Genomic DNA, 27,903 nt, shown 5'->3' with positions numbered 1-27,903 from the left:
CAGAAAACGTCCTTACCTCGTCGAGAAAATGCGATTTAACCAAAAAAAATAAAAATGCTAATAAAACATAAACCAAACGTTGTAGGTGGTCATTTCTTCATGCGCAGTAATAAACTCGGCACTCTGAAGCACCCGAGAGCGCTTTTTTCTATGCCAACCTAACCAGAGTGACGGGAGAGGCACCATTCAGAATACGTGCTCAGCTCGTCGAGAAATTGCGATTCAAGCAATAAAATTAAAAATGCTTATAAAACATAAACCAAACGTTGGAGGTGGTTATTTCTTCATGAGCACTGATAAACTCAGCACTCTGAAGCACCCAAGAGCGCTTTTTTTCTATGCCAACGTAACCAGAGTGACGGGAGACGCACCATTCAGAAAACGTGCTCAGCTCGCCGAGAAAATGTGATTTAAGCAATAAAATTAAAAATGCTTATAAAACATAAACCAAACGTTGTAGGTGGTCATTTCTTCATGCGCAGTGATAAACTCGGCACTCTAAAGCACCCGAGAGCGTTTTTTTCGATGCCAACCTAACCAGAGTGACGGGAGCGGCACAATTCAGAAAAAGTGCTCAGCTCGCCGAGAAAATGCGATTTAAGCAATAAAATTAAAAATGCTTATAAAACATAAACCAAACGTTGGAGGTGGTAATTTCTTCATGCGCAGTGATAAACTCGGCACTCTAAAGCACCCGCGAGCGTTTTTTTCGATGCCAACCTAACCAGAGTGACGGGAGCGGCACAATTCAGAAAAAGTGCTCAGCTCGCCGAGAAAATGCGATTAAGCAATAAAATTAAAAATGCTTATAAAACATAAACCAAACGGTGGAGGTGGTCATTTCTTCATGCGCAGTGATAAACTCGGCACTCTAAAGCACCCGAGAGCGTTTTTTTCGATGCCAACCTAACCAGAGTGACGGGAGCGGCACAATTCAGAAAAAGTGCTCAGCTCGCCGAGAAAATGCGATTTAAGCAATAAAATTAAAAATGCTTATAAAACATGAACCAAACGTTGGAGGTGGTCATTTCTTCATGCGCAGTGATAAACTCGGCACTCTAAAGCACCCGAGAGCGTTTTTTTCGATGCCAACCTAACCAGAGTGACGGGAGCGGCACAATTCAGAAAAAGTCCTCAGCTCGCCGAGAAAATGCGATTTAAGCAATAAAATTAAAAATGCTTATAAAACATAAACCAAACGTTGGAGGTGGTCATTTCTTCATGCGCAGTGATAAACTCGGCACTCTAAAGCACCCGAGAGCGTATTTTTCGATGCCAACCTAACCAGAGTGACGGGAGCGGCACAATTCAGAAAAAGTGCTCAGCTCGCCGAGAAAATGCGATTTAAGCAATAAAATTAAAAATGCTTATAAAACATAAACCAAACGTTGGAGGTGGTCATTTCTTCATGCGCAGTGATAAACTCGGCACTCTAAAGCACCCGAGAGCGTTTTTTTCGATGCCAACCTAACCAGAGTGACGGGAGCGGCACAATTCAGAAAAAGTGCTCAGCTCGCCGAGAAAATGCGATTTAAGCAATAAAATTAAAAATGCTTATAAAACATACACCAAACGTTGGAGGTGGTCATTTCTTCATGCGCAGTGATAAACTCGGCACTCTAAAGCACCCGAGAGCGTTTTTTTCGATGCCAACCTAACCAGAGTGACGGGAGCGGCACAATTCAGAAAAAGTGCTCAGCTCGCCGAGAAAATGCGATTTAAGCAATAAAATTAAAAATGCTTATAAAACATGAACCAAACGTTGGAGGTGGTCATTTCTTCATGCGCAGTGATAAACTCGGCACTCTAAAGCACCCGAGAGCGTTTTTTTCGATGCCAACCTAACCAGAGTGACGGGAGCGGCACAATTCAGAAAAAGTGCTCAGCTCGCCGAGAAAATGCGATTTAAGCAATAAAATTAAAAATGCTTATAAAACATAAACCAAACGTTGGAGGTGGTCATTTCTTCATGCGCAGTGATAAACTCGGCACTCTAAAGCACCCGAGAGCGTTTTTTTCGATGCCAACCTAACCAGAGTGACGGGAGCGGCACAATTCAGAAAAAGTGCTCAGCTCGCCGAGAAAATGCGATTTAAGCAATAAAATTAAAAATGCTTATAAAACATAAACCAAACGTTGGAGGTGGTCATTTCTTCATGCGCAGTGATAAACTCGGCACTCTAAAGCACCCGAGAGCGTTTTTTTCGATGCCAACCTAACCAGAGTGACGGGAGCGGCACAATTCAGAAAAAGTGCTCAGCTCGTCGAGATAATGCGATTTAAGCAATAAAGTTAAAAATGCTTATAAAACATAAACCAAACGTTGCAGGTGGTCATTTCTTCATGCGCAGTGATAAACTCGGCACTCTGAAGCACCCGAGAGCGCTTTTTTCTATGCCAACCTAACCAGAGTGACGAGAGCGGCACCATTCAGAAAAAGTGCTCAGCTCGTCGAGAAAATGCGATTCAAGCAATAAAATTAAAAAAAGCTAATAAAACATAAACCAAACGTTGTAGGTGGTTATTTCTTCATGAGCAGTGATAAACTCGGCACTCTGAAGCACCCGAGACCGCCTTTTTCTATGCCAACCTAACCAGAGTGACGGGAGACGCACCATTCAGAAAACGTGCTCAGCTCGCCGAGAAAATGCGATTTAAGCAATAAAATTAAAAATGCTTATAAAACATAAACCAAACGTTGTAGGTGGTCATTTCTTCATGCGCAGTGATAAACTCGGCACTCTAAAGCACCCGAGAGCGTTTTTTTTCTATGCCAACCTAACCAGAGTGACGGGAGCGGCACAATTCAGAAAAAGTGCTCAGCTCGTCGAGAAAATGCGATTTAAGCAATAAAATTAAAAATGCTTATAAAATATAAAACAAACGTTGCAGGTGGTCATTTCTTCATGCGCAGTGATAAACTCGGCACTCTGAAGCACCCGAGAGCGCTTTTACCTATGCCAACCTAACCAGAGTGACGGGAGCGGCACCATTCAGAAAACGTGCTCAGCTCGTCGAGAAAATGCGATTTAAGCAATAAAATTAAAAATGCTTATAAAACATAAACCAAACGTTGGAGGTGGTTATTTCTTCATGAGCACTGATAAACTCAGCACTCTGAAGCACCCAAGAGCGCTTTTTTTCTATGCCAACGTAACCAGAGTGACGGGAGACGCACCATTCAGAAAACGTGCTCAGCTCGCCGAGAAAATGCGATTTAAGCAATAAATTTAAAAATGCTTATAAAACATAAACCAAACGTTGTAGGTGGTCATTTCTTCATGCGCAGTGATAAACTCGGCACTCTAAAGCACCCGAGAGCGTTTTTTTCGATGCCAACCTAACCAGAGTGACGGGAGCGGCACCATTCAGAAAAAGTGCTCAGCTCGTCGAGAAAATGCGATTCAAGCAATAAAAATTAAAAAAAGCTAATAAAACATAAACCAAACGTTGTAGGTGGTTATTTCTTCATGAGCAGTGATAAACTCGGCACTCTGAAGCACCCGAGACCGCCTTTTTCTATGCCAACCTAACCAGAGTGACGGGAGACGCACCATTCAGAAAACGTGCTCAGCTCGCCGAGAAAATGCGATTTAAGCAATAAAATTAAAAATGCTTATAAAACGTAAACCAAACGTTGTAGGTGGTCATTTCTTCATGCGCAGTGATAAACTCGGCTCTCTAAAGCACCCGAGAGCGTTTTTTTCTATGCCAACCTAACCAGAGTGACGGGAGCGGCACAATTCAGAAAAAGTGCTCAGCTCGAAGGAGAAAATGCGATTTAAGCAATGAGATTAAAAATGCTTATAAAACATAAAACAAACGTTGCAGGTGGTCATTTCTTCATGCGCAGTGATAAACTCGGCTCTCTAAAGCACCCGAGAGCGTTTTTTTCTATGCCAACCTAACCAGAGTGACGGGAGCGGCACAATTCAGAAAAAGTGCTCAGCTCGCCGAGAAAATGCGATTTAAGCAATAAAATTAAAAATGCTTATAAAACATAAACCAAACGTTGGAGGTGGTTATTTCTTCATGCGCAGTGATAAACTCGGCACTCTAAAGCACCCGAGAGCGTTTTTTTCGTTGCCAACCTAACCAGAGTGACGGGAGCGGCACAATTCAGAAAAAGTGCTCAGCTCGCCGAGAAAATGCGATTTAAGCAATAAAATTAAAAATGCTTATAAAACATAAACCAAACGTTGGAGGTGGTCATTTCTTCATGCGCAGTGATAAACTCGGCACTCTAAAGCACCCGAGAGCGTTTTTTTCGATGCCAACCTAACCAGAGTGACGGGAGCGGCACAATTCAGAAAAAGTGCTCAGCTCGCCGAGAAAATGCGATTTAAGCAATAAAATTAAAAATGCTTATAAAACATAAACCAAACGTTGGAGGTGGTCATTTCTTCATGCGCAGTGATAAACTCGGCACTCTAAAGCACCCGAGAGCGTTTTTTTCGATGCCAACCTAACCAGAGTGACGGGAGCGGCACAATTCAGAAAAAGTGCTCAGCTCGCCGAGTAAATGCGATTTAAGCAATAAAATTAAAAATGCTTATAAAACATAAACCAAACGTTGGAGGTGGTCATTTCTTTTTGCGCAGTGATAAACTCGGCACTCTAAAGCACCCGAGAGCGTTTTTTTCGATGCCAACCTAACCAGAGTGACGGGAGCGGCACAATTCAGAAAAAGTGCTCAGCTCGCCGAGAAAATGCGATTTAAGCAATAAAATTAAAAATGCTTATAAAACATAAACCAAACGTTGGAGGTGGTCATTTCTTCATGCGCAGTGATAAACTCGGCACTCTGAAGCACCCGAGAGCGCTTTTTTCTATGCCAACCTAGCCAGAGTGACGGGAGCGGCACCATTCAGAAAAAGTGCTCAGCTCGTCGAGAAAATGCGATTCAAGCAATAAAATTAAAAATGCTTATAAAACATAAAACAAACGTTGGAGGTGGTCATTTCTCCATGCGCAGTGATAAACTCGGCACTCTGAAGCACCCAAGAGCGCTTTTTTCTATGCCAACCTCACCAGAGTGACGGGAGAAGCACCATTCAGAAAACGTGCTCAGCTCGTCGAGAAAATGCGATTTAAGCAATGAAATTAAAAATGCTAAAACATTAACCAAACTGTTGAGAGATGCTCTCAATTATACATTTTCTTATTGTATGTGTTGTCAGAATATGTTTAAATAGTGTTATTTTCTTATGATAGTATCTTGATTATTGTATGATTGAAACCACCTGTTGTGAGCTGTTAAGTGGGCGTGTTTAATAAAAAGCCTTCCTGCATGCTGCACAGTTGGGTCCCTACAAGCCAACGCCGCAGTAGTCGCAGTGAATGGTGTCCAACGGAGTTGATCGGCCTCCTCGTCTTTCTTTATTTTATTCCACCGAGTTTGCTGTGATTGGATTACACGCATGTACCTGCTGCTGTATGGCTACTCTGCCAACAGGTTATGGGCCCAGGTAAATCCAACACCGCATGTTCCCACCGACGTACTGGTGATGATAGCACGCTGTGAGCACCATGAGCGGACGGGCTGCAGAGAGGAACAGTTTTGCTAGCCGCTGGTCGCGGTTAATGTTCGACGGTGATGAAAAGAATTACGAATTATGGGAGGCAAAGTTTTTGGGCCACCTGCGATTGCAGGATTTGAAAGACGTTATCTTAAACGAGCCCACAACCGAGGAAGAAGACGAACTACAGCAAGACGCTGGAAAGAATGAGGAAGCGTATGCAGAACTCATTCAGTTTTTGGATGACAAAAGTTTGTCGCTGGTGATGCGCGATGCTGCAGATGACGGGCGAGGGGCCCTACAGATCCTAAGAAACTACTATCAAGGCAAAGGCAAGCCACGCATCATAAGTCTCTACACAGAACTGACATCACTACAGAAGTCTGAGAGTGAAAGTGTGACCGAGTATGTGATCCGGGCAGAGACCGCAATCACAGCGCTGAGAAATGCCGGTGAGACATTAAGTGATGGACTATTGGTAGCAATGGTGTTAAAAGGTCTGCCGGAGTCCTTTAAACCATTTGCAATCCATGTCACACAACGTGATGAAACGATGCAGTTCTCTGAATTCAAAACAAAGATGCGCAGTTACGAGGACACAGAGAAGATGCGGGCTGAAGCAGATGATAACGTGATGAACGTACGGCAGAGGAGAGCGAGACCTGACAGACCAGCTGACAGAGGAGCCGAGAGGAGCGCCGCCGAGGTGGTGTGCTTCAAGTGCGGCCTGAAGGGTCACATGGCCAGAGCCTGCCGGCGTAAACTGTGGTGCAGTCATTGCAAGAGCAGCACACACCGGGACGCGACCTGCAGGCGGAAGCAGCGCGTCAACCGGGACGACGCACGGAGGGTCCACGGGGAGACTGAAGACCAGGACCGAGACGAGTACTTCTTCCGAGTGAGCGAGGGGGCAGCAAGAGTCGACGTGAGAGGCCTGATGGTTGACTGCGGGGCTACCTCGCACATCATCACAGACCTGGCAAAATTCAAGCGGTTTGATGACGGGTTCCAGGCCGAGACACACTGCGTGGAGCTGGCGGACGGCACGCGGTGCAAGGGCGTCGCGGAGCGCCGAGGTGATGCAGAAGTCTGCCTGATCGACAGCACAGGTAGACACCTGAACGCAACGCTGAGGCAGGCGCTGTACATCCCATCCTACCCACAAGACATCCTATCCGTGAAAGCAGCTACGGCCAGGGGAGCCACTGTGGTCTTCAAGGAGGAGAAGAACGTCCTCATCTACCAAGACGGTACGAAATTCCCCATCCACGTACGTGATAGACTATATTATTTGCATACAGTACATGATGATGATGATTGTGATCATGATCAGTGTAAAGGATGTCATGATATTCAGACGTGGCATGAGATACTGGGACACTGCAACTATAAAGACATTCAGAAATTACAAAATGTTGTTGATGGCATGAAAATTAAGGGGTCAATAAGCAAACCTCAACATTGTGAAGTGTGTACTAAAGGAAAGTTTTTCCAAACCAGGAACAAAGATCCTGATGTGAGGGCTAAGACCCCTCTAGAACTAGTTCACACAGATTTGGCAGGGCCAATCCATCCAGAATCTAAAGAGGGTTACAGATATGCAGTTTCATTTACTGATGATTTTTCCAGCACTGTTTTTGTGTATTTCTTAAAGAACAAAAGTGACACTGTTCAAGCTACAGAAAGGTTTCTGGCTGATGTAGCCCCATATGGCAAAGTAAAATGTATCCGATCTGATAATGGTACTGAATTTACAAGTAAATATTACCAGACTTTGCTCACTAAAAACGTGATTAAACATCAGACATCAGCACTGTACTCTCCTCATCAAAATGGTACTGCTGAGCGCAATTGGCGAACACTTTTTGACATGGCAAGGTGTATGCTCATTGATAGTGGTTTGCCAAAACAACTATGGACCTATGCAGTCCAAACTGCTGCTGTGATCCGGAACAGGTGTTTTAACAAAAGAACAGGGCAGACAGCCATTCAGATGTTGACAGGAAGAAGACCAAATTTGTCTAGGATGCAGAGGTTTGGTTCAGAGTGTTATGCCTATAAACAAGACAAGAGAAAGCTTGATCCAAGGTGTGAAAAATGTGTTTTTATTGGGTATGATAAAACCAGTCCTGCATACATTGTGTATTCCCCTGTCAGTAAAAAAGTGCAAAAGCACAGATTGGTAAAGTTTGTGGCAAAATCAGGTGTAGAACAACAAACACAGACTAATGTTACAGATGAGGATGATGACTTTGTAAGAACCAAACCAAGAAGTCCAAATCTTGTGTTCGGAGAACAAAAACCTGAAGTCAGCCACCACCAACCACAACAAGAAAGAGCTGAGATCGAACGTGAGCCTGATGGTAGACGTTACCCTACCAGAGAGAGAAGGCAGCCAGACAGATACACAGATTGTAATGTGTCCAAATATGTGTCTGATGATGAAGAGACTGATCAAGTCCAGAGTAACATTGATTACTGTTATCGCGTAATGTTTAACATACCTGTGTCATTTTCAGGAGCTGTAGCCTCAGATAAGGCAAAAGAGTGGGTTAAAGCCATGGATGAGGAAATGCATTCACTTAAAGAAAACAACACATTTACCCTGACCAATTTGCCAGAGGGCAAGAAAGCAGTGGGGGGTAGATGGGTGTATGCCATTAAAACAGATGTTGATGGTTCTGAGAAGTACAAGGCCCGATATGTTGCTAAGGGATATAGCCAGAAGATGGGTGTGGATTATGGGGAGACATTTTCTCCTACAGCTAATATGACTAAGCTTGCAACAAAATTTAAGTTGGCAAAATTTGCTGGATTTATGTTTGGGTCTAACTAGAGGAAAATGGACTTGTTTTCTGACTAAAATGTCAAGGTACTCTTTTCTTTAGGTTTATAATGTGAGAGCAAGTGGGGGTGTTGAGAGATGCTCTCAATTATACATTTTCTTATTGTATGTGTTGTCAGAATATGTTTAAATAGTGTTATTTTCTTATGATAGTATCTTGATTATTGTATGATTGAAACCACCTGTTGTGAGCTGTTAAGTGGGCGTGTTTAATAAAAAGCCTTCCTGCATGCTGCACAGTTGGGTCCCTACAAGCCAACGCCGCAGTAGTCGCAGTGAATGGTGTCCAACGGAGTTGATCGGCCTCCTCGTCTTTCTTTATTTTATTCCACCGAGTTTGCTGTGATTGGATTACACGCATGTACCTGCTGCTGTATGGCTACTCTGCCAACACAAACGTTGTAGGTGGTCAATTCTTCATGCGCAGTGATAAACACGGCACTCTGAAGCATCCGAGAGCGCTTTTTTCTATGCCATCCTAACCAGACTTCTAGCCCTAACCCTAGCTCTTACTCTAATCGTACTCCTAGCTCTTACATGAACCGTAGCTCTTACACTAATCCTAGCGCTAGCTCTAACCCTAATCCTAGCTCTAACCCTAACCCCAACCCGATTCCTAGCTCTAACCCTAACCCCAACCCTAGCTTTTACTAGGAGCTATTACCCTAAGTCTTACACTAACCCTATTCCTAGCTCTAACCTTAACCTATGCCATCCTAACCAGACTTCTAGCCGTAACCCTAGCTCTTACTGTAATCGTAATACTAGCTCTTACATGAACCGTAGCTCTTACACTAACCCTAGCGCTAGCTCTAACCCTAATCCTAGCTCTAACCCTAAACCCAACCCCAACCCCAACCCTAGCTATTACCCTAACTCTTACACTAACCCGATTCCTAGCTCTAACCCTAACCCCAACCCTAGCTAATACCCTAACTCTTACACTAACCCTATTCCTAGCTCTAACCTTAACCCCAACCCTAGCTCTTACTCTAAACCTAATCCTTGCTCTAGCTGGGATTTGAACTCAGGCTGCCTGGGTGCGAGTACAGAGCACTAACCACTACACTATGGAACCTACACCTATATTGCATGGAAGTTACGTATATGGTTTTATGGAGGAGCTTACAAGCAAAGATAGGAATAGTTAAATGCCAAAATAGTTGAGGTTCCACTGAGACTTGAACTCAGGTTGCTGGGGTGAGAGTCCAGCGCACTAACCACTACGGTATGGAATCCACACCATTAATCCATGTAAGTTACCTATATGGTTTTATGGAGCAGCTCACAAGCAGCTAGCAAAGATAGGAATAGTTAAATGCCAAAATAGTTGAGGTTCCACTGAGACTTGAACTCAGGTTGCTGGGGTGAGAGTCCAGCGCACTAACCACTACGGTATGGAATCCACACCATTAATCCATGTAAGTTACCTATATGGTTTTACGGAGCAGCTCACAAGCAACTAGCAAAGATAGGAATAGGTAAATGCCAAAATGGTTGAGGTTCCACTGAGACTTGAACTCAGGGCGCTGGGGTAAGAGTCCAGAGCACTAACCAATACAGTATGGAACCCACACCATTAATCCTTGGAAGTTACCTATATGGTTTTATAGAGCAGCTCACAAGCAGTATTGATAGGAATAGATAAATGCCAAAATAGTTGAAGTTCCACTGAGACTTGAACTCAGTTCGCTGGGATGAGAGTCCACAGCACAAACCACTACAGTATGGAACCCACGAAATTACTTCATGTATGTTACGTATATGGTTTTATGGAGCAGCTCACACGCAAATTGTATAGGAATAGGTAGTATAGATAGGAATACGTAAATGCCAAAAGAAAAAGTGTTCTGTAGTCTAGTGGAAAGTGCTCTGGACTCTCACCCCAACGACCTGAGTTCAAGTCTCAGTGGAACCCCAACTGTTTTGGCATTTGTCTATTCCTAACTATACCATTTGCTTGTGAGCTGCTCCATAAAACCGTATAGGTAACTTCAATGAAGTGATAGTGTGGTTTCCATACTGTAGTGGTTAGTGCTCTGTACACTTACTCCAGCGACCAGAGTTCAAGTCTCAGTGGAACCTCTACTATTTTAGCATTTACCTATTCCTATCTACACTGGCTTTTGAGCTGCTCCATAAAACCATATACGTAACTTCCATGTAGTAATGTCGTGCGTTCCATAGTGTAGTGGTTAGTTCTCTGGGCTCTCACCCCAGTGACCAGAGTTCAAGTCTCACTAGAACCACACTGTTTTTGGCATTTAGCTATTCCTATCTATACTGCTTGTGAGCTGCTCCATAAAACCGTATGACATGTGAAGAGATTGACAATAAAGCTGACTTTGACTTTGAGAGGAACCAAAAGTGCTCAGCTCGCCGAGAAAATGCGATTTAAGCAATAAAATTAAAAATGCTTATAAAACATAAACCAAACGTTGGAGGTGGTCATTTCTTCATGCGCAGTGATAAACTCGGCACTCTAAAGCACCCAAGAGCGTTTTTTTCGATGCCAACCTAACCAGAGTGACGGGAGCGGCACAATTCAGAAAAAGTGCTCAGCTCGCCGAGAAAATGCGATTTAGGCAATAAAATTAAAAATGCTTATAAAACATAAACCAAACGTTGGAGGTGGTCATTTCTTCATGCGCAGTGATAAACTCGGCACTCTAAAGCACCCGAGAGCGTTTTTTTCGATGCCAACCTAACCAGAGTGACGGGAGCGGCACAATTCAGAAAAAGTGCTCAGCTCGCCGAGAAAATGCGATTTAAGTAATTCAATTAAAAATGCTTATAAAACATAAACCAAACGTTGGAGGTGGTCATTTCTTCATGCGCAGTGATAAACTCGGCACTCTAAAGCACCCGAGAGCGTTTTTTTCGATGCCAACCTAACCAGAGTGACGGGAGCGGCACAATTCAGAAAAAGTGCTCAGCTCGCCGAGAAAATGCGATTTAAGCAATAAAATTAAAAATGCTTATAAAACCTACACCAAACGTTGGAGGTGGTCATTTCTTCATGCGCAGTGATAAACTCGGCACTCTAAAGCACCCGAGAGCGTTTTTTTCGATACCAACCTAACCAGAGTGACGGGAGCGGCACAATTCAGAAAAAGTGCTCAGCTCGCCGAGAAAATGCGATTTAAGCAATAAAATTATAAATGCTTATAAAACATAAACCAAACGTTGGAGGTGGTCATTTCTTCATGCGTAGTGATAAACTCGGCACTCTAAAGCACCCGAGAGCGTTTTTTTCGATGCCAACCTAACCAGAGTGACGGGAGCGGCACAACTCAGCTCGCCGAGAAAATGCGATTTAAGCAATAAAATTAAAAATGCTTATAAAACATAAACCAAACGTGTGAGGTGGTCATTTCTTCATGCGCAGTGATAAACTCGGCACTCTGAAGCACCCGAGAGCGTTTTTTTCGATGCCAACCTAACCAGAGTGACGGGAGCGGCACAATTCAGAAAAAGTGCTCAGCTCGCCGAGAAAATGCGATTTAAGCAATAAAATTAAAAATGCTTATAAAACATAAACCAAACGTTGGAGGTGGTCATTTCTTCATGCGCAGTGATAAACTCGGCACTCTAAAGCACCCGAGAGCGTTTTTTTCGATGCCAACCTAACCAGAGTGACGGGAGCGGCACAATTCAGAAAAAGTGCTCAGCTCGCCGAGAAAATGCGATTTAGGCAATAAAATTAAAAATGCTTATAAAACATAAACCAAACGTTGGAGGTGGTCATTTCTTCATGCGCAGTGATAAACTCGGCACTCTGAAGCACCCGAGAGCGCTTTTTTCTATGCCAACCTAACCAGAGAGACGGGAGCGGCACCATTCAGAAAAAGTGCTCAGCTCGTCGAGAAAATGCGATTTAAGCAATAAACTTAAAAATGCTTATAAAACATAAACTAAACGTTGCAGGTGGTCATTTCTTCATGCGCGGGTGATAAACTCGGCACTCTGTAGCACCCGAGAGCGTTTTTTTCTATGCCAACCTAGCCAGAGTGATGGGAGTGGCACCATTCAGAAAAAGTGCTCAGCTCGTCGAGAAAATGCGATTTAAGCAATAAAATTAAAAATGCTTATAAAACATAAACTAAACGTTGCAGGTGGTCATTTCTTCATGAGCAGTGATAAACTCGGCACTCTGAAGCACCCCAGAGCGCTTTTTTCTATGCCAACGTAACCAAAGTGACGGGAGACGCACCATTCAGAAAACGTGCTCAGCTCGTCGAGAAAATGCGATTTAAGCAATAAAATTAAAAATGCTTATAACACATAAACCAAACGTTGTATGTGGTCATTTCTTCATGCGCAGTGATAAACTCGGCACTCTGAAGCACCCAAGAGCGCTTTTGTCTATGCCAACGTAACCAGAGTGACGGGAGACGCACCATTCAGAAAAAGTGCTCAGCTCGTCGAGAAAATGCGATTTAAGCAATAAAATTAAAAATGCTTATAAAACATAAACCAAACGTTGTAGGTGGTTATTTCTTCATGAGCAGTGATAAACTCGGCACTCTGAAGCACCCAAGAGAGCTTTTTTCTATGCCAACCTAACCAGAGTGACGGGAGACGCACCATTCAGAAAACGTGCTCAGCTCGCCGCGAGAAAATGCGATTTAAGCAATAAAATTAAAAATGCTTATAAAACATAAAACAAACGTTGCAGGTGGTCATTTCTTCATGCGCAGTGATAAACTCGGCACTCTAGCGTTTTTTTCTATGCCAACCTAACCAGAGTGACGGGAGCAGCACATTTCAGAAAAAGTGCTCAGCTCGTCGAGAAAATGCGATTTAAGCAATGAAATTAAAAATGCTTATAAAACATAAACCAAACGTTGGAGGTGGTCATTTCTTCATGCGCAGTGATAAACTCGGCACTCTAAAGCACCCGAGAGCGCTTTTTTCTATGCCAACCTAACCAGAGTGACGCGAGCGGCAAAATTCAGAAAAAGTGCTCAGCTCGTCGAGAAAATGCGATTTAAGCAATAAAATTAAAAATGCTTATAAAACATAAAACAAACGTTGCAGGTGGTCATTTCTTCATGCGCAGTGATAAACTCGGCACTCTGAAGCACCCAAGAGCGCTTTTTTCTATGCCAACCTCACCAGAGTGACGGGAGAAGCACCATTCAGAAAAAGTGCTCAGCTCGCCGAGAAAATGCGACTTAAGCAATAAAATTAAAAATGCTTATAAAACATAAACCAAACGTTGGAGGTGGTCATTTCTTCATGCGCAGTGATAAACTCGGCACTCTAAAACACCCGAGAGCGCTTTTTTCTATGCCAACCTAACCAGAGTGACGCGAGTGGCAAAATTCAGAAAAAGTGCTCAGCTCGTCGAGAAAATGCGATTTAAGCAATAAAATTAAAAATGCTTATAAAACATAAAACAAACGTTGCAGGTGGTCATTTCTTCATGCGCAGTGATAAACTCGGCACTCTGAAGCACCCGAGAGAGCTTTTTTCTATGCCAACCTAGCCAGAGTGACGGGAGCGGCACCATTCAGAAAAAGTGCTCAGCTCATCGAGAAAATGCGATTTAAGTAATAAAATTAAAAATGCTTATAAAACATAAACCAAACGATGTAGGTGGTTATTTCTTCATGAGCAGTGATAAACTCGGCACTCTGAAGCACCCAAGAGCGCTTTTTTCTATGCCAACGTAACCAGAGTGTCGGGAGACGCACCATTCAGAAAACGTGCTCAGCTCGCCGAGAAAATGCGATTTAAGCAATAAAATTAAAAATGCTTATAAAATGTAAACCAAACGTTGGTCATTTCTTCATGCGCAGTGATAAACTCGGCACTCTGAAGCACCCAAGAGCGCTTTTTTCTAAGCCAACCTCACCAGAGTGACGGGAGAAGCACCATTCAGAAAACGTGCTCAGCTCGCCGAGAAAATGCGATTTAAGCAATAAAATTAAAAATGCTTATAAAACATAAACCAAACGTTGGAGGTGGTCATTTCTTCATGCGCAGTGATAAACTCGGCACTCTAAAGCACCCGAGAGCGCTTTTTTCTATGCCAACCTAACCAGAGTGACGGGAGCGGCACAATTCAGAAAAAGTGCTCAGCTCGTCGAGAAAATGCGATTTAATCAATAAAATTAAAAATGCTTATAAAACATAAAACAAACGTTGCAGGTGGTCATTTCTTCATGCGCAGTGATAAACTCGGCACTCTGAAGCACCCAAGAGCGTTTTTTTCTATGCCAACCTCACCAGAGTGACAGGAGAAGCACCATTCAGAAAACGTGCTCAGCTCGTCGAGAAAATGCGATTTAATCAATAAAATTAAAAATGCTTATAAAACATTAAAAAAAACGTTGCAGGTGGTCATTTCTTCATGCGCAGTGATAAACTCGACACTCTGAAGCACCCGAGAGCGCTTTTTTCTATGCCAACCTAACCAGAGTGACGGGAGCGGCACCATTCAGAAAAAGTGCTCAGCTCGTCGAGAAAATGCGATTTAAGCAATAAAATTAAAAATGCTTATAAAACATAAAACAAACGTTGCAGGTGGTCATTTCTCCATGCGCAGTGATAAACTCGGCACTCTGAAGCACCCAAGAGCGCTTTTTTCTTTGCCAACCTCACCAGAGTGACGGGAGAGGCACCATTCAGAAAACGTGCTCAGCTCGTCGAGAAAATGCGATTTAAGCAATGAAATTAAAAATGCTAAAACATAAACCAAACGTTGTAGGTGGTCAATTCTTCATGCGCAGTGATAAACACGGCACTCTGAAGCATCCGAGAGCACTTTTTTCTATGCCATCCTAACCAGACTTCTAGCCCTAACCCTAGCTCTTACTCTAATCGTACTCCTAGCTCTTACACTAACCCTAACAGTAGCGCTAGCTCTAACCCTAATCCTAGCTCTAACCCTAACCCCAATCCCAACCCTAGCTATTACCCTAACCCGATTTCTAACTCTAACACTAACCCCAACCCTAGCTATTACCCTAACTCTTACACTAACTCTTACACTATTCCTAGCTCTAACCTTAACCCCAACCCTAGCTCTTACTCTAAACCTAATCCTTGCTCTAGCTGGGATTTGAACTCAGGGTGCCTGGGTGTGAGTACAGAGCACTAACCACTACACTATGGAACCTACACCTAAATTGCATGGAAGTTACGTATATGGTTTTATGGAGGAGCTTACAAGCAAAGATAGGAATAGTTAAATGCCAAAATAGTTGAGATTCCACTGAGACTTGAACTCAGGTTTCTGGGGTGAGAGTCCAGCGCACTAACCACTACGGTATGGAATCCACACCATTAGTTCATGTAAGTTACCTATATGGTTTTATGGAGCAGCTCACAAGCAGCTAGCAAAGATAGGAATAGTTAAATGCCAAAATAGTTGAGGTTCCACTGAGACTTGAACTCAGGTTGCTGGGGTGAGAGTCCAACGCACTAACCACTACGGTATGGAATCCACACCATTAATCCATGTAAGTTACCTATATGGTTTTATGGAGCAGCTCACAAGCAACTAGCAAAGATAGGAATAGGTAAATGCCAAAATGGTTGAGGTTCCACTGAGACTTGAACTCAGGGCGCTGGGGTGAGAGTCCAGAGCACTAACCAATACAGTATGGAACCCACACCATTAATCCTTGGAAGTTACCTATATGGTTTTATAGAGCAGCTCACAAGCAGTAGAGATAGGAATAGATAAATGCCAAAATAGTTGAAGTTCCACTGAGACTTGAACTCAGTTCGCTGGGATGAGAGTCCACAGCACAAACCACTACAGTATGGAACCCACGAAATTACTTCATGTATGTTACGTATATGGTTTTATGGAGCAGCTCACACGCAAATTGTATAGGAATAGGTAGTATAGATAGGAATACGTAAATGCCAAAAGAAAAAGTGTTCTGTAGTGTAGTGGAAAGTGCTCTGGACTCTCACCCCAACGACCTGAGTTCAAGTCTCAGTGGAACCCCAACTGTTTTGGCATTTGTCTATTCCTAACTATACCATTTGCTTGTGAGCTGCTCCATAAAACCGTATAGGTAACTTCAATGAAGTGATAGTGTGGTTTCCATACTGTAGTGGTTAGTGCTCTGTACACTTACTCCAGCGACCAGAGTTCAAGTCTCAGTGGAACCTCTACTATTTTAGCATTTACCTATTCCTATCTACACTGGCTTTTGAGCTGCTCCATAAAACCATATACGTAACTTCCATGTAGTAATGTCGTGCGTTCCATAGTGTAGTCGTTAGTTCTCTGGGCTCTCACCCCAGTGACCAGAGTTCAAGTCTCACTAGTACCACACTGTTTTTGGCATTTAGCTATTCCTATCTATACTGCTTGTGAGCTGCTCCATAAAACCGTATGACATGTGAAGAGATTGACAATAAAGCTGACTTTGACTTTGAGAGGAATCATTCAGAAAACGTCCCTACCTCGTCGAGAAAATGCGATTTAACCAATAAAAATGCTAATAAAACATAAACCGAACGTTGCAGGTGGTCATTTCTTCATGCACAGTGATAAACTCGGCACTCTGAAGTACCCGAGAGCGCTACAACTATGCCAACCTAACCAGAGTGACGGGAGCGGCACAATTCAGAAAAAGTGCTCAGCTCGCCGAGAAAATGCGATTTAAGCAATAAAATTAAAAATGCTTATAAAACATAAACCAAACGTTGGAGGTGGTCATTTCTTCATGCGCAGTGATAAACTCGGCACTCTAAAGCACCCGAGAGCGTTTTTTTCGATGCCAACCTAACCAGAGTGACGGGAGCGGCACAAGTAAGAAAAAGTGCTCAGCTCGCCGAGAAAATGCGATTTAAGCAATAAAATTAAAAATGCTTATAAAACATAAACCAAACGTTGGAGGTGGTCATTTCTTCATGCGCAGTGATAAACTCGGCACTCTAAAGCACCCGAGATCGTTTTTTTCGATGCCAACCTAACCAGAGTGACGGGAGCGGCACAATTCAGAAAAAGTGCTCAGCTCGCCGAGAAAATGCGATTTAAGCAATAAAATTAAAAATGCTTATAAAACATAAACCAAACGTTGGAGGTGGTCATTTCTTCATGCGCAGTGATAAACTCGGCACTCTAAAGCACCCGAGAGCGTTTTTTTCGATGCCAACCTAACCAGAGTGACGGGAGCGGCACAATTCAGAAAAAGTGCTCAGCTCGCCGAGAAAATGCGATTTAAGCGATAAAATTAAAAATGCTTATAAAACATAAACCAAACGTTGGAGGTGGTCATTTCTTCATGCGCAGTGATAAACTCGGCACTCTAAAGCACCCGAGAGCGTTTTTTTCGATGACAACCTAACCAGAGTGACGGGAGCGGCACAATTCAGAAAAAGTGCTCAGCTCGCCGAGAAAATGCGATTTAAGCAATAAAATTAAAAATGCTTATAAAACATAAACCAAACGTTGGAGGTGGTCATTTCTTCATGCGCAGTGATAAACTCGGCACTCTAAAGCACCCGAGAGCGTTTTTTTCGATGCCAACCTAACCAGAGTGACGGGAGCAGCACAATTCAGAAAAAGTGCTCAGCTCGCCGAGAAAATGCGATTTAAGCAATAATATTAAAAATGCTTATAAAACATAAACCAAACGTTGGAGGTGGTCATTTCTTCATGCGCAGTGATAAACTCGGCACTCTAAAGCACCCGAGAGCGTTTTTTTCTATGCCAAACTAACCAGTGTGACGGGAGCGGCACAATTTCAGAAAAAGTGCTCAGCTCGTCGAGAAAATGCGATTTAAGCAATAAAATTAAAAATGCTCATAAAACATAAACCAAACGTTGCAGGTGGTCATTTCTTCATGCGCAGTGATAAACTCGGCACTCTAAAGCACCCGAGAGCGCTTTTTTCTATGCCAACCTAACCAGAGTGACGGGAGCGGCACCATTCAGAAAAAGTGCTCAGCTCGTCGAGAAAATGCGATTCAAGCAATAAAAATTAACAAAGCTAATAAAACATAAACCAAACGTTGTAGGTGGTTATTTCTTCATGAGCAGTGATAAACTCGGCCCTCTGAAACACCCGAGAGCGCTTTTTTCTATGCCAACCTAACCAGAGTGACGGGAGCGGCACCATTCAGAAAACGTGCTCAGCTCGCCGAGAAAATGGGATTTAAGCAATAAAATTAAAAATGCTTATAAAACGTAAACCAAACGTTGTAGGTGGTCATTTCTTCATGCGCAGTGATAAACTCGGCTCTCTAAAGCACCCGAGAGCGTTTTTTTCTATGCCAACCTAACCAGAGTGACGGGAGCGGCACAATTCAGAAAAAGTGCTCAGCTCGTTGAGAAAATGCGATTTAAGCAATAAGATTAAAAATGCTTATAAAACATAAAACAAACGTTGCAGGTGGTCATTTCTTCATGCGCAGTGATGAACTCGGCACTCTGAAGCACCCGAGAGCGCTTTTTTCTATGCCAACCTAACCAGAGTGACGGGAGCGGCACCATTCAGAAAAAGTGCTCAGCTCGTCGAGAAAATGCGATTTAAGCAATAAAATTAAAATTGCTTATAAAACATAAACTAAACGTTGCAGGTGGTCATTTCTTCATGCGCAGTGATAAACTCGGCACTCTGAAGCACCCGAGAGCGCTTTTTTCTATGCCAACCTAGCCAGAGTGACGGGAGCGGCACCATTCAGAAAAAGTGCTCAGCTCGTCGAGAAAATGCGATTTAAGTAATAAAATTAAAAATGCTTACAAAACATAAACCAAACGTTGTAGGTGGTTATTTCTTCATGAGCAGTGATAAACTCGGCACTCTGAAGCACCCAAGAGCGCTTTTTTCTATGCCAACGTAACCAGAGTGTCGGGAGACGCACCATTCAGAAAACGTGCTCAGCTCGCCGAGAAAATGCGATTTAAGCAATAAAATTAAAAATGCTTATAAAACATAAACCAAACGTTGTAGGTGGTCATTTCTTCATGCGCAGTGATAAACTCGGCACTCTAAAGCACCCGAGAGCGTTTTTTTTCTATGCCAACCTAACCAGAGTGACGGGAGCGGCACAATTCAGAAAAAGTGCTCAGCTCGTCGAGAAAATGCGATTTAAGCAATAAAATTAAAAATGCTTATAAAACATAAACCAAACGTTGTAGGTGGTCATTTCTTCATGCGCAGTGATAAACTCGGCACTCTAAAGCACCCGAGAGCGTTTTTTTTCTATGCCAACCTAACCAGAGTGACGGGAGCGGCACAATTCAGAAAAAGTGCTCAGCTCGTCGAGAAAATGCGATTTAAGCAATAAAATTAAAAATGCTTATAAAATATAAAACAAACGTTGCAGGTGGTCATTTCTTCATGCGCAGTGATAAACTCGGCACTCTGAAGCACCCGAGAGCGCTTTTACCTATGCCAACCTAACCAGAGTGACGGGAGCGGCACCATTCAGAAAACGTGCTCAGCTCGTCGAGAAAATGCGATTTAAGCAATAAAATTAAAAATGCTTATAAAACATAAACTAAACGTTGGAGGTGGTTATTTCTTCATGAGCACTGATAAACTCAGCACTCTGAAGCACCCAAGAGCGCTTTTTTTCTATGCCAACGTAACCAGAGTGACGGGAGACGCACCATTCAGAAAACGTGCTCAGCTCGCCGAGAAAATGCGATTTAAGCAATAAAATTAAAAATGCTTATAAAACATAAACTAAACGTTGGAGGTGGTTATTTCTTCATGAGCACTGATAAACTCAGCACTCTGAAGCACCCAAGAGCGCTTTTTTTCTATGCCAACGTAACCAGAGTGACGGGAGACGCACCATTCAGAAAACGTGCTCAGCTCGCCGAGAAAATGCGATTTAAAATAAAATTAAAAATGCTTATAAAACATAAACCAAACGTTGTAGGTGGTCATTTCTTCATGCGCAGTGATAAACTCGGCACTCTAAAGCACCCGAGAGCGTTTTTTTCGATGCCAACCTAACCAGAGTGACGGGAGCGGCACAATTCAGAAAAAGTGCTCAGCTCGCCGAGAAAATGCGATTTAAGCAATAAAATTAAAAATGCTTATAAAACATAAACCAAACGTTGGAGGTGGTCATTTCTTCATGCGCAGTGATAAACTCGGCACTCTAAAGCACCCGAGAGCGTTTTTTTCGATGCCAACCTAACCAGAGTGACGGGAGCGGCACAATTCAGAAAAAGTGCTCAGCTCGCCGAGAAAATGCGATTAAGCAATAAAATTAAAAATGCTTATAAAACATGAACCAAACGTTGGAGGTGGTCATTTCTTCATGCGCAGTGATAAACTCGGCACTCTAAAGCACCCGAGAGCGTTTTTTTCGATGCCAACCTAACCAGAGTGACGGGAGCGGCACAATTCAGAAAAAGTGCTCAGCTCGCCGAGAAAATGCGATTTAAGCAATAAAATTAAAAATGCTTATAAAACATAAACCAAACGTTGGAGGTGGTCATTTCTTCATGCGCAGTGATAAACTCGGCACTCTAAAGCACCAGAGAGCGTTTTTTTTCGATGCCAACCTAACCAGAGTGACGGGAGCGGCACAATTCAGAAAAAGTGCTCAGCTCGCCGAGAAAATGCGATTTAAGCAATAAAATTAAAAATGCTTATAAAACATAAACCGAACGTTGGAGGTGGTCATTTCTTCATGCGCAGTGATAAACTCGGCACTCTAAAGCACCCGAGAGCGTTTTTTTCGATGCCAACCTAACCAGAGTGACGGGAGCGGCACAATTCAGAAAAAGTGCTCAGCTCGCCGAGAAAATGCGATTTAAGCAATAAAATTAAAAATGCTTATAAAACATAAACCAAACGTTGGAGGTGGTCATTTCTTCATGCGCAGTGATAAACTCGGCACTCTAAAGCACCCGAGAGCGTTTTTTTCGATGCCAACCTAACCAGAGTGACGGGAGCGGCACAATTCAGAAAAAGTGCTCAGCTCGCCGAGTAAATGCGATTTAAGCAATAAAATTAAAAATGCTTATAAAACATAAACCAAACGTTGGAGGTGGTCATTTCTTTTTGCGCAGTGATAAACTCGGCACTCTAAAGCACCCGAGAGCGTTTTTTTCGATGCCAACCTAACCAGAGTGACGGGAGCGGCACAATTCAGAAAAAGTGCTCAGCTCGCCGAGAAAATGCGATTTAAGCAATAAAATTAAAAATGCTTATAAAACATAAACCAAACGTTGGAGGTGGTCATTTCTTCATGCGCAGTGATAAACTCGGCACTCTGAAGCACCCGAGAGCGCTTTTTTCTATGCCAACCTAGCCAGAGTGACGGGAGCGGCACCATTCAGAAAAAGTGCTCAGCTCGTCGAGAAAATGCGATTCAAGCAATAAAATTAAAAATGCTTATAAAACATAAAACAAACGTTGGAGGTGGTCATTTCTCCATGCGCAGTGATAAACTCGGCACTCTGAAGCACCCAAGAGCGCTTTTTTCTATGCCAACCTCACCAGAGTGACGGGAGAAGCACCATTCAGAAAACGTGCTCAGCTCGTCGAGAAAATGCGATTTAAGCAATGAAATTAAAAATGCTAAAACATAAACCAAACGTTGTAGGTGGTCAATTCTTCATGCGCAGTGATAAACACGGCACTCTGAAGCATCCGAGAGCGCTTTTTTCTATGCCATCCTAACCAGACTTCTAGCCCTAACCCTAGCTCTTACTGTAATCGTAATACTAGCTCTTACATGAACCGTAGCTCTTACACTAACCCTAGCGCTAGCTCTAACCCTAATCCTAGCTCTAACCCTAAACCCAACCCCAACCCTAGCTATTACCCTAACTCTTACACTAACCCGATTCTTAGCTCTAACCCTAACCCCAACCCTAGCTAATACCCTAACTCTTACACTAACCCTATTCCTAGCTCTAACCTTAACCCCAACCCTAGCTCTTACTCTAAACCTAATCCTTGCTCTAGCTGGGATTTGAACTCAGGCTGCCTGGGTGCGAGTACAGAGCACTAACCACTACACTATGGAACCTACACCTATATTGCATGGAAGTTACGTATATGGTTTTATGGAGGAGCTTACAAGCAAAGATAGGAATAGTTAAATGCCAAAATAGTTGAGGTTCCACTGAGACTTGAACTCAGGTTGCTGGGGTGAGAGTCCAGCGCACTAACCACTACTGTATGGAATCCACACCATTAATCCATGTAAGTTACCTATATGGTTTTATGGAGCAGCTCACAAGCAACTAGCAAAGATAGGAATAGTTAAATGCCAAAATAGTTGAGGTTCCACTGAGACTTGAACTCAGGTTGCTGGGGTGAGAGTCCAGCGCACTAACCACTACGGTATGGAATCCACACCATTAATCCATGTAAGTTACCTATATGGTTTTATGGAGCAGCTCACAAGCAACTAGCAAAGATAGGAATAGGTAAATGCCAAAATGGTTGAGGTTCCACTGAGACTTGAACTCAGGGCGCTGGGGTGAGAGTCCAGAGCACTAACCAATACAGTATGGAACCCACACCATTAATCCTTGGAAGTTACCTATATGGTTTTATAGAGCAGCTCACAAGCAGTATTGATAGGAATAGATAAATGCCAAAATAGTTGAAGTTCCACTGAGACTTGAACTCAGTTCGCTGGGATGAGAGTCCACAGCACAAACCACTACAGTATGGAACCCACGAAATTACTTCATGTATGTTACGTATATGGTTTTATGGAGCAGCTCACACGCAAATTGTATAGGAATAGGTAGTATAGATAGGAATACGTAAATGCCAAAAGAAAAAGTGTTCTGTAGTGTAGTGGAAAGTGCTCTGGATTCTCACCCCAACGACCTGAGTTCAAGTCTCAGTGGAACCCCAACTGTTTTGGCATTTGTCTATTCCTAACTATACCATTTGCTTGTGAGCTGCTCCATAAAACCGTATAGGTAACTTCAATGAAGTGATAGTGTGGTTTCCATACTGTAGTGGTTAGTGCTCTGTACACTTACTCCAGCGACCAGAGTTCAAGTCTCAGTGGAACCTCTACTATTTTAGCATTTACCTATTCCTATCTACACTGGCTTTTGAGCTGCTCCATAAAACCATATACGTAACTTCCATGTAGTAATGTCGTGCGTTCCATAGTGTAGTGGTTAGTTCTCTGGGCTCTCACCCCAGTGACCAGAGTTCAAGTCTCACTAGAACCACACTGTTTTTGGCATTTAGCTATTCCTATCTATACTGCTTGTGAGCTGCTCCATAAAACCGTATGACATGTGAAGAGATTGACAATAAAGCTGACTTTGACTTTGAGAGGAATCATTCAGAAAACGTCCCTACCTCGTCGAGAAAATGTGATTTAACCAATAAAAATGCTAATAAAACATAAACCAAACGTTGCAGGTGGTCATTTCTTCATGCACAGTGATAAACTCGGCACTCTGAAGTACCCGAGAGCGCTATAACTATGCCAACCTAACCAGAGTGACGGGAGCGGCACCATTCAGAAAAAGTGCTCAGCTCGTCGAGAAAATGCGATTTAAGCAATAAAATTAAAAATGCTTATAAAACATAAACCAAACGTTGGAGGGGGTCATTTCTTCATGCGCAGTGATAAACTCGGCACTCTAAAGCACCCGAGAGCGCTATAACTATGCCAACCTAACCAGAGTGACGGGAGCGGCACAATTCAGAAAAAGTGCTCAGCTCGCCGAGAAAATGCGATTTAACCAATAAAATTAAAAATGCTTATAAAACATAAACCAAACGTTGGAGGTGGTCATTTCTTCATGCGCAGTGATAAACTCGGCACTCTAAAGCACCCGAGAGCGTTTTTTTCGATGCCAACCTAACCAGAGTGACGGGAGCGGCACAATTCAGAAAAAGTGCTCAGCTCGCCGGGAAAATGCGATTTAAGCAATAAAATTAAAAATGCTTATAAAACATACACCAAACGTTGGAGGTGGTCATTTCTTCATGCGCAGTGATAAACTCGGCACTCTAAAGCACCCGAGAGCGTTTTTTTCGATGCCAACCTAACCAGAGTGACGGGAGCGGCACAATTCAGAAAAAGTGCTCAGCTCGCCGAGAAAATGCGATTTAAGCAATAAAATTAAAAATGCTTATAAAACCTAAACCAAACGTTGGAGGTGGTCATTTCTTCATGCGCAGTGATAAACTCGGCACTCTAAAGCACCCGAGAGCGTTTTTTTCGATGCCAACCGAGTGACGGGAGCGGCACAATTCAGAAAAAGTGCTCAGCTCGCCGAGAAAATGCGATTTAAGCAATAAAATTAAAAATGCTTATAAAACATAAACCAAACGTTGGAGGTGGTCATTTCTTCATGCGTAGTGATAAACTCGGCACTCTAAAGCACCCGAGAGCGTTTTTTTCGATGCCAACCTAACCAGAGTGACGGGAGCGGCACAACTCAGCTCGCCGAGAAAATGCGATTTAAGCAATAAAATTAAAAATGCTTATAAAACATAAACCAAACGTTGGAGGTGGTCATTTCTTCATGCGCAGTGATAAACTCGGCACTCTGAAGCACCCGAGAGCGTTTTTTTCGATGCCAACCTAACCAGAGTGACGGGAGCGGCACAATTCAGAAAAAGTGCTCAGCTCGCCGAGAAAATGCGATTTAAGCAATAAAATTAAAAATGCTTATAAAACATAAACCAAACGTTGGAGGTGGTCATTTCTTCATGCGCAGTGATAAACTCGGCAGTCTAAAGCACCCGAGAGCGTTTTTTTCGATGCCAACCTAACCAGAGTGACGGGAGCGGCACAATTCAGAAAAAGTGCTCAGCTCGCCGAGAAAATGCGATTTAAGCAATAAAATTAAAAATACTTATAAAACATAAACCAAACGTTGGAGGTGGTCATTTCTTCATGCGTAGTGATAAACTCGGCACTCTAAAGCACCCGAGAGCGTTTTTTTCGATGCCAACCTAACCAGAGTGACGGGAGCGGCACAACTCAGCTCGCCGAGAAAATGCGATTTAAGCAATAAAATTAAAAATGCTTATAAAACATAATCCAAACGTTGGAGGTGGTCATTTCTTCATGCGCAGTGATAAACTCGGCACTCTGAAGCACCCGAGAGCGTTTTTTTCGATGCCAACCTAACCAGAGTGACGGGAGCGGCACAATTCAGAAAAAGTGCTCAGCTCGCCGAGAAAATGCGATTTAAGCAATAAAATTAAAAATGCTTATAAAACATAAACCAAACGTTGGAGGTGGTCATTTCTTCATGCGCAGTGATAAACTCGGCACTCTAAAGCACCCGAGAGCGTTTTTTTCGATGCCAACCTAACCAGAGTGACGGGAGCGGCACAATTCAGAAAAAGTGCTCAGCTCGCCGAGAAAATGCGATTTAGGCAATAAAATTAAAAATGCTTATAAAACATAAACCAAACGTTGGAGGTGGTCATTTCTTCATGCGCAGTGATAAACTCGGCACTCTAAAGCACCCGAGAGCGTTTTTTTCGATGCCAACCTAACCAGAGTGACGGGAGCGGCACAATTCAGAAAAAGTGCTCAGCTCGCCGAGAAAATGCGATTTAAGTAATACAATTAAAAATGCTTATAAAACATAAACCAAACGTTGGAGGTGGTCATTTCTTCATGTGCAATGATAAACTCGGCACTCTAAAGCACCCGAGAGCGTTTTTTTCGATGCCAACCTAACCAGAGTGACGGGAGCGGCACAATTCAGAAAAAGTGCTCAGCTCGCCGAGAAAATGCGATTTAAGCAATAAAATTAAAAATGCTTATAAAACATAAACCAAACGTTGGAGGTGGTCATTTCTTCATGCGCAGTGATAAACTCGGCACTCTAAAGCACCCGAGAGCGTTTTTTTCGATGCCAACCTATAACCAGAGTGACGGGAGCGGCACAATTCAGAAAAAGTGCTCAGCTCGCCGAGAAAATGCGATTTAAGCAATAAAATTAAAAATGCTTACAAAACATAAACCAAACGTTGGAGGTGGTCATCTCTTCATGCGCAGTGATAAACTCGGCACTCTAAAGCACCCGACAGCGTTTTTTTTCGATGCCAACCTAACCAGAGTGACGGGAGCGGCACAATTCAGAAAAAGTGCTCAGCTCGCCGAGAAAATGCGATTTAAGCAATAAAATTAAAAATGCTTATAAAACATAAACCAAACGTTGGTGGTGGTCATTTCTTCATGCGCAGTGATAAACTCGGCACTCTCAACACCCGAGAGCGTTTTTTTCGATGCCAACCTAACCAGAGTGACGGGAGCGGCACAATTCAGAAAAAGTGCACAGCTCGCCGAGAAAATGCGATTTAAGCAATAAAATTAAAAATGCTTATAAAACATAAACCAAACGTTGGAGGTGGTCATTTCTTCATGCGCAGTGATAAACGCGACACTCTGAAGCACCCGAGAGCGCTTTTTTCTATGCCAACCTAACCAGAGTGACGGGAGCGGCACCATTCAGAAAAAGTGCTCAGCTCGTCGAGAAAATGCGATTCAAGCAATAAAATTAAAAATGCTTATAAAACATAAACCAAACGTTGGAGGTGGTCATTTCTTCATGCGCAGTGATAAACTCGGCACTCTAAAGCACCCGAGAGCGTTTTTTTCGATGCCAACCTAACCAGAGTGACGGGAGCGGCACAATTCAGAAAAAGCGCTCAGCTCGCCGAGAAAATGCGATTTAAGCAATAAAATTAAAAATGCTTATAAAACATAAACCAAACGTTGGAGGTGGTCATTTCTTCATGCGCAGTGATAAACTCGGCACTCTAAAGCACCCGAGAGCATTTTTCTCGATGCCAACCTAACCAGAGTGACGGGAGCGGCACAATTCAGAAAAAGTGCTCAGCTCGCCGAGAAAATGCGATTTAAGCAATAAAATTAAAAATGCTTATTAAACATAAACCAAACGTTGGAGGTGGTCATTACTTCATGCGCAGTGATAAACTCGGCACTCTAAAGCACCCGAGAGCGTTTTTTTCGATGCCAACCTAACCAGAGTGACGGGAGGGGCACAATTCAGAAAAAGTGCTCAGCTCGCCAAGAAAATGCGATTTAAGCAATAAAATTAAAAATGCTTATAAAACATAAACCAAACGTTGGAGGTGGTCATTTCTTCATGCGCAGTGATAAACTCGGCACTCTAAAGCACCCGAGAGCGTTTTTCTCGATGCCAACCTAACCAGAGTGACGGGAGCGGCACAATTCAGAAAAAGTGCTCAGCTCGCCGAGGAAATGCGATTTAAGCAATAAAATTAAAAATGCTTATTAAACATAAACCAAACGTTGGAGGTGGTCATCTCTTCATGCGCAGTGATAAACTCGGCACTCTAAAGCACCCGACAGCGTTTTTTTTCGATGCCAACCTAACCAGAGTGACGGGAGCGGCACAATTCAGAAAAAGTGCTCAGCTCGCCGAGAAAATGCGATTTAAGCAATAAAATTAAAAATGCTTATAAAACATAAACCAAACGTTGGTGGTGGTCATTTCTTCATGCGCAGTGATAAACTCGGCACTCTCAACACCCGAGAGCGTTTTTTTCGATGCCAACCTAACCAGAGTGACGGGAGCGGCACAATTCAGAAAAAGTGCACAGC

The sequence above is a fragment of the Syngnathus typhle genome, unplaced genomic scaffold (assembly GCF_033458585.1).
Source record: "Syngnathus typhle isolate RoL2023-S1 ecotype Sweden unplaced genomic scaffold, RoL_Styp_1.0 HiC_scaffold_35, whole genome shotgun sequence".
Taxonomy (NCBI): domain Eukaryota; kingdom Metazoa; phylum Chordata; class Actinopteri; order Syngnathiformes; family Syngnathidae; genus Syngnathus; species Syngnathus typhle.
The sequence above is the reverse complement of the archived record's forward strand: the minus strand, read 5'-3'. Positions refer to the sequence as shown.